The sequence below is a fragment of the Ictidomys tridecemlineatus genome, chromosome 5, assembly GCF_052094955.1.
Source record: "Ictidomys tridecemlineatus isolate mIctTri1 chromosome 5, mIctTri1.hap1, whole genome shotgun sequence".
NCBI classification, from domain to species: domain Eukaryota; kingdom Metazoa; phylum Chordata; class Mammalia; order Rodentia; family Sciuridae; genus Ictidomys; species Ictidomys tridecemlineatus.
Window position 1 is genome coordinate 156,485,631 of NC_135481.1, and position 7,797 is coordinate 156,493,427.

The following is a 7,797-nucleotide window of genomic DNA, read 5'->3' on the forward strand; positions in this document are numbered from 1 at the left end:
TTTCTAACAATTGACTCTTCCCATGAATGTCACCTAACTTCTTTTCAAGGCTACTCCATTGCTTGTGACGTGGGTTCTTGGGTGGATGACCGTGGTGGCAGGGATGGAAGTTTCCTGTGTGCTGTCTTGCAATCTAGGTCTAGCTCCTGTCACTTATTTCCCATCCTGCCAGCAAAAGAGACTGATGCTGCACTGTAAGTTTGGCAGCATCCCTCAAGGACATCAGCCAGCTATTAGATGGCAGGTTGATTATATCAAACTCCTTTCATCCTGAATGTTCAGGGAAGCAATTTGTTTTTTACTTAAATCAACACTACTCTGGATATAGGTTTGCCCTCCTTGAACTCCATGCCTCTGTCAACACTGCTTTCTCAGAGCATACAGGATGCCTGATTTAATACAGGGGACCCTAAACACTGTTGCCTCACAGAAGAGCCTAGATGGTAAACAAGAAGATGTGATCATAGGCAAATGACCATGGGATCCATTGGTCTAACCAGAAACACACAGCCTAATGGAATGACAGAATAGTTTATTAAAAACGCAGCCCACACCAGCTCAGGGATGCATCTTATGAAATCCAGGTGCTATTGTCTAGGATGCAGTACAGAACATTAGCAGATGGCAACTGTCAGGATGCTATGATCCTGTAAGCAAATTCATGGGTTAGAAAACCAAGAACGGTTTACACGATTGACTCTTTTTGCCATCACTCCCATTAATCCACTTTGAGATGTTGTACTTCCAGCCTTTTCTTTTCTCTGCTCAGTTAGAAGTTCTGGCGTTTAGAAGAGTAGAATGTTTGTAAAGTGGAGCAAAGGAAGGGATTCACTGAACCTGAAGCTATATACCTGCTCATCTTTGGCTCTTTGTGCTAGTGGACCTGCAAGCAAACATGGCAATTGATGGGGGTAAACCTTACTTGCCCTAATTACTATGCAGAATTGAGATATGTTGAAATGTCTCTTGTGCTTTCATGTCCAGCTGTAACTGTAATTGTAATAGCTCATCAAGGGCAAAGCAACCATAGACTTGATTCCTACAAGGATAATGTCTAGGACACCTCACAAGAAAGGAACATAGACTCTCTCACATACTGTTAGAGGCCTAGGGAGGTCTGCATTAGCAGATCCAAGTGGACCAAGGGATGGGCTGTATTGGTGACTTTGTGCTCAGTTTGTATTCTCTTTGGCCTCCTTTTATTCCATCCAGTGATGTGACAACCACCTTCTTCTAGGAGTAATCTGAAAACGTGATGTCTCTGTTGTCCCAGTGCTCCGTTTCTGTCTCACTTTCTGCTTAGGGCACATGGCACATTAGCAAACCTGGAAAAATTTGAAAGTGCTGGGCCATTAAAATTTCATGAGGGAAACCTTGATCAAGGGGGAATGTAAACCCATGGATAAATGCTTCCCTCTTTGGCCCCATAACAGGGATAATTCAGAGATGCATTCAATGCAACTTTTCAAAGAATCTATTGGGATATGGCCTAAGTGGCCTGGAGCCTTTGTGGATTGCACACCTGTACTGGTTTTCCTGTTCCACTATTCTCAGCCCTTCCCCCATTTTCTGGGTGCACTTCCCAGCATGAACTATCTGTACAAAACACTTGTTTCAGGTTCTGCTTTCTAGAAAAAGCTAGTTGAAGATTGAAAATACCTCTCCCCCCACCCCCTTCCCCCATCTCTCTTTATTATGCCATGAGCTGATTCCTCTGTCCCACTAGACTTACAGTATATAACCTTGGCCCAGTCAATCACTATATTCCCTCTGCATAGACACAGTAATTGTTTGAAGGAATACTCCAGATATTTCTTCATTCAGTGAGTAAGTATCTATTACCTAAGTACTATTACAGGCACTAAGAATTTAATAGTGAGCCAAACAAAAATAGATCCTTTCCCTTCTATTCTAGTGATAGGAAATAATAATAAATTAAGAAAAATAATGAGTGCATCAGGTATAAGGTGCTGATAAGGGCAATAATGAAAGCTAAAGATTAGGTTAGGGGGATGAGGCTGGAGGGGCATAGCCATTTTGGACAGTGCATAGTCTCCTAGTGGGGGGTGGGCTTTACAACTTGGAGGAATAGGCAGGAGGGCCACAGTTAAGAGCTGGGTCAGAATTTTTCCTTTTAATGTGAGTACATCCACAGAATAAAATATTATGCTCTCATTTAAAATAATGTCCTAATAAAGGGATCAAATCAAAAAAAAAAAAAAAAAAAAAAAAAGAGCTGGGTCAGAGAGGACAAAGCCTGATGATGAGGTCATGGGAAACTGATGGCCAGATCAGGCCTGGCCTTGGCAAGGGCTTGGATTTTACTCTGTCCTAGATGGCAGCCACTGGACATTTCAGAACAAAGAGTGATATGAACTGACTTGAGGTTTGAAAGGATCACTTCAAGTGTTATATAAATAATGGTCTACAGAGACTAAGAAGGAAAAATAAGAAGACCAGGCGAAAGTCTCTAGTTGAGGAATAAAGACGGCGTAGAGAGCAGAGGCTGGATAGTAGAGATGGTGCTAATTTATCAGATTCAGGGTCTAACTTTAGGAAAGCTGATATGATTTGCCAACTGAGTGGGATGAGAGAAAGTAAAGGAAGAATAGAGATACTTGCTTCTAAGACTCTGGGAACTATTTGGATTGCTACCTGTGAGTCAAATTTAGTCCTAGAAATTTGGGGGTTCAATCCATGCAAAGAATTTCCTAAGAATAAAACCAAAAAAGAAGCCACTGAAGTTGACCTGTGGAAGGTTCTGGATCCAGCCATGTTCAAAGCTACTTTTGTCGCATGGGGTAATACATGCTTGGGTCTCTTTTTCTTAACCCTGTTTGAGTGAATTTGCTTTATTTCCAACCAGCTGAAGACAATGAGTTTTCATGTCAAGTTCTAACAACTGAATGAATTATTAAACAGGTGAATTATGAAGATGAATAGAGGAGTCAGAATGGCAATTATTAAGAATCCCAGTAACAGTAAATGTTGGTGAGGCTGTGGGGAAAAAGTTACACTCATGTGTCGTTGATGGACCACAAATTGGTGCAACCAGTTGGGAAAGCAGTATGGAGATTTCTCAGAAAACTTGGAATGGAACCACAACTTGATCCAATTACCCCACTCCTTGGCATATACACAAAGAATGTAAAATCAGTATACTATAGCAATGCAGACACATAAATATTTATATTAGCTCAATTCACAGTAGCTAGGCTATGAAACCAACCTAAGTGCCCTTCAAAAGATGAATCTATAAAGAAAATGTGGTACATATACATAGTGTAATATTACTCAGCCATAAAAAGAATGAAATTATGGCATTTGTCAGTAAATGGATGAAACTGGAGACTGTCATGTTAATTGAAATAAGCCAATCCCCCAAAAAACAAAGATCAAATGTTCTCTCTTATAAGCAGATGCTAACTCACAATATGCAGTAGGGAGTAAAATATAGTTTACTGGATCAGACAAAGAGGAATGAAGAGAAGGGATGGGGTGGGGGGAGAGAATAGGAAAGACAGTAGAATTAATCAGACACCACTTTCCTATGGTCTTATATGAATTCACTACTAATTTATACTTCACATTATGTACAACCACAAAAATAGGAAGATACACTCCATATATGTATGATACAAAATACATTCTACTGTCATGTATAACTAAAATGAACAAATTAAAAAATTAAAAAAGAATTAAAGGAGGAACTGTAGTTATCAAAAATCTGTTTAGGTGTGCAAGCATCTTAGCAAATACTACTTTCTCTTTTATTATAGGATTTAATAAGTTAGGACAGGGGATTCTGTACCTACATGAACTGAATTCATCTGACATTGGGCAGTATTTGGCTACTGTGAAACTCTGACACTATTGAAAGGTCAGTTGTTTGCTATATCATGACTGCAAAGTTGAGTATTTACAGGACCAAGAGAGGAGTGATAGATAAATAAGACAGGCCCTCAGACAACAGAGAATGGTAGGGTCTATGGCAACTTAGAGATCAATAAATAATGGAAAGGCAATTAGTTTCAAATTTTCTCCCAAAAGATGGAGGATTTCTCTCTGTAACTGAGACTTATTCCTTTCATTATAATTGACGCTGGATAAATGGTTTTTGAATGAATGAATGAATAAAATCACTGAACCCAAGAACTCAGATTACTAGCTCTGCTTTTGTCCTCAGGATCTGTATGTTGATTCATCAGCTCATTTTAAGAGAAATATAGGACTTCTCTACAAAGTTCTTTAATGATAGAGGAATTATAGCACAGGACATCTCACAGAGAAATTATAGCGCAGAACATTCTTTTATTTTCATTTTTAAAATTTTAACATGATTTCAGACTTAAAGAAAGTTGTAAAAATAGTATAAAGTCTCAAACCACAAAGAGGTACCACTTTACATCCTCTTGGATGGCTAGAATAGAAAAGGCAGAAAACAACGTGTGTTGAAGACGATGTGGAGATGGTGTAGTTCTCATACACTGCTGGTAGGGATGTTGATGACCAATACTTCCTCTAAATTTAAAGGTAGATATTATGGTTTAGATATGAGGTGTTCCACAAAAGCCAGTGTGTGAAACAATGCAACAAAGTTTAGAGGTGAAATGATTAGTTATGTGTAATGTAACTATCAGTGGATTAATCCACTGATATGGATTAACTGAGTGGTAACTGTAGGCAAATAGGGTGTGGTTGAAGGAGGTGGGTTACTGGGGGTGTGTCTTGGAGTTTATATTTTGTTCATGGTGAGGAGAACTTCTCTCTGCTTCTTGGTACTATGTCCTGAGCTGTTTTCTTCCATCACACCGTTCTGCCATGATGTTCTGACTCACCTCGGACCCAGAACAGTGGAGTGGGCCATCTTTGGACTGAATCTCTGAATCCATGAGCACCAGATAAACTATTCCTCCTCTAAAATTGTTCTTGATAAGTATTTTGGCCAAAAAGCTAACTAAAACAGTAGAGTTGCCATATGATATGGCAATTCAATCCTAGGTGTGTGTGTGTGTGTGTGTGTGTGTGTGTGTGTGTGTATCCCAGAGAAATGAAAACATATGACCCCATGGAAATTTGTATGCAAACATTCACAGCAGAATTATTCATAATAGCCAAAACACGAAGACTACTCAAATGTCTAAAAACTGATGAAGAGCTAAACAAAATGTGATATATCTGTTCAATGGAATGTGATTTAGCAATAAATATGAATGAAGTACTGATATATGCTCTAAACCTTGAAACATGGAAGGCAGTCACAAAAGAGTATATTGTTTGATTCCATTTATATTAAATATCTAGAACAGAAAAATCTATAGAGACAAAAATAGATTTGTCTTTTGTGACATTGGCAATTTTAAAGAGTACAGCTCAGGTATTTCGTAGAATCTTTCTCAATATGAGTTTGTCTGATGTTTTCTCATGACTATATAGAGGGGAAGTGGTTGGGGCAGGAAGACTCCAAAATGTCAGAAAGGCTGTTGAGTCTTTCTCAGTGAATACTATTAAGAGACATGTAAAGCTGTGGGTGGTGGCACATGACTATAATCCCAGAAGCTCAGAAGGCTGAGGCAAGAGGATCACAAGTCGTAGGCTGGCCTGAGCAACTTAGTTTGAAATAAAAAAATAATTTAAAATGGGCTGAAGATGTAGCTCACTAATAGAGCATCCCTAGGCTTCATTCCTGGACACACACACACACATGCACACACGCGCACACGCACACACACACACACACACACATACACACACACACTATGAAGCTGTCCCATTTTGGTCATGTTAGCTCTGATCACTTGGTTAAGATGGTTCCTGCAAGACTTCTTCACCCTGAATAGACATTTTTCCTTTGTAATTTGTAAGTATTTTGCAGGGAGCTGTCCTGAGGCTGGGTAAATATCCTACATGTAGGACATTTTGGTCATGGAATCTTTGTAACCCTCCTAACTTTACTCCTGCAGATGAATGGAGTAGACACAACACAAGGCCTCTCTCTTCTGAGAGAGTGAGTGTATGATTGACAAGCACTTTGGCTTTCTTCCAAGAATCCATTGCATGTCATAAACTGAATGATGTCTCTCCTCTGTCTGCACCTCTACACACCTGGCCATGCCCATGTCCTAATCCCTGAGACCTGTGAATGCTAACTTATATAGTAAAAAGGACTTTTCAGATATGATCAAGTCTTAAGATGAGAAGATTATCCTGGATTACTTGGTTGACCTGATGTAATCACCAAAGTCTTCTAAGAAGAATATGAGATATCAGAAGAGGAGAAGGCAATGTGAGGATGGAAGCAGAGGTTGGAGGGATGTAGCCATGAGCCAAGGAATGCCCACTGCCTCCTAACACTAGAAGAGGCAGGGGACATACTCTCTGTGTTCCTCCTGAAGGAATCAGTCAGTAGATCCTGTGAGTTTATTCCACTAATATGCATTTTGAACTTCTGACCTCCAGAACTGTAAGAAAGTTACTTTGCATTATTTTGAGTCATCATGTTTTGGTAATTTTAGTTACAGTAGTAGAAAATGCATACACATGTCAAACAACACTGAACTATTATGTGGGCATTCACCTGGCCCTAAGATTGATGCTAAGGTTAATAGCCCTCTGAGAAGCTAATACTGGAGGTAAAAAAAACAGGTTTGGCATTGTGATGACACATCCCATTATTAGAGAAGGAATGAGCCCAGTAGAATTACAAGACGGAGGAAAAATAATCTATGTGTGAGTAATACAGAATTCAAAGAAAAAAATTTTTAAAGAATTTGTCAGCTTTCTTAACTCTGCTATTCATAGGGAAGGCAGATTTAATTTACTAAAAGATAGTATCAGGGTTTCATAACCATAGATTTGTTAACATTCCCACACAGGTATAGTGATCCTATGATATAAAGCCATACAAAGACTCCCTGAAATGCTATCAGATCCTGCCGGAAAGAAAATAACCTGTTAACTTTGTGCAGTGGGCTGGAGTCATAGAAGAACTCTGGGTAGAGATTATGGCTCTGTGTTGATGGCCAACCAGCCTGTGCAGTGCCCTGTGATTAGATCCAATTGCTATCTTCTGGGAATGAATTGGGAGCCATAGCTCATCTCCGGGGAACCAAAGGGGAGGCTGCCTTTCAGCTGAGCTGGGGAAGGGGGTCAGTTTCCTGCCATTGTCCATGGTTCAGATAAGTTGCTGAGGCATTACTGCGTACAAGTGATCTTCACTGACTCGGGACTCAAGTGTCGCTGTGGTCTGAGAGGCCTCAAAGGAGACTTGGATAATGGAAATCTCTGTCCCACCTTCTATGACAAGATGCTATGGTCAAGGAACTATGAGCTACAGGTTTACACACCATTTCTGCGATTGTAGTGAATTGGGGTTTTTCAGGTAGCAGAGAGGGCGGAGAGGGAGGAGAGAATCAGTCATAGAAAAGGATAAAGGTGTCCAGGGAAGGGGAGGAGTGCTAGGCAATTGAGGTTCTTAGGGCACAAAATTTAAGAAGACACTGGCTTTTTAGGCCTGGTCCTGGACTCTGGGGTCCAGTGGTAATTAAGAGTCTGTTGCACTTCCTAAGTGCAAGTTCTGGCTGAGTGAATTTAGACAGTTTATTCTCTGGGTCTCAATGACTCATTTGTAAAATGGGCCTAAGAATAGCAGCCAACTCATGGGATCTGGGGCCATCAAATGCCAGAACAATGTCCTATGTGTAATGAGTGCTCTGACACTATCAGCCTAAATGACTTTTATTACAATTATCATGAAAGGCAATTTAAGGATACTTTATTCTGTGTTTTTTATTGGTG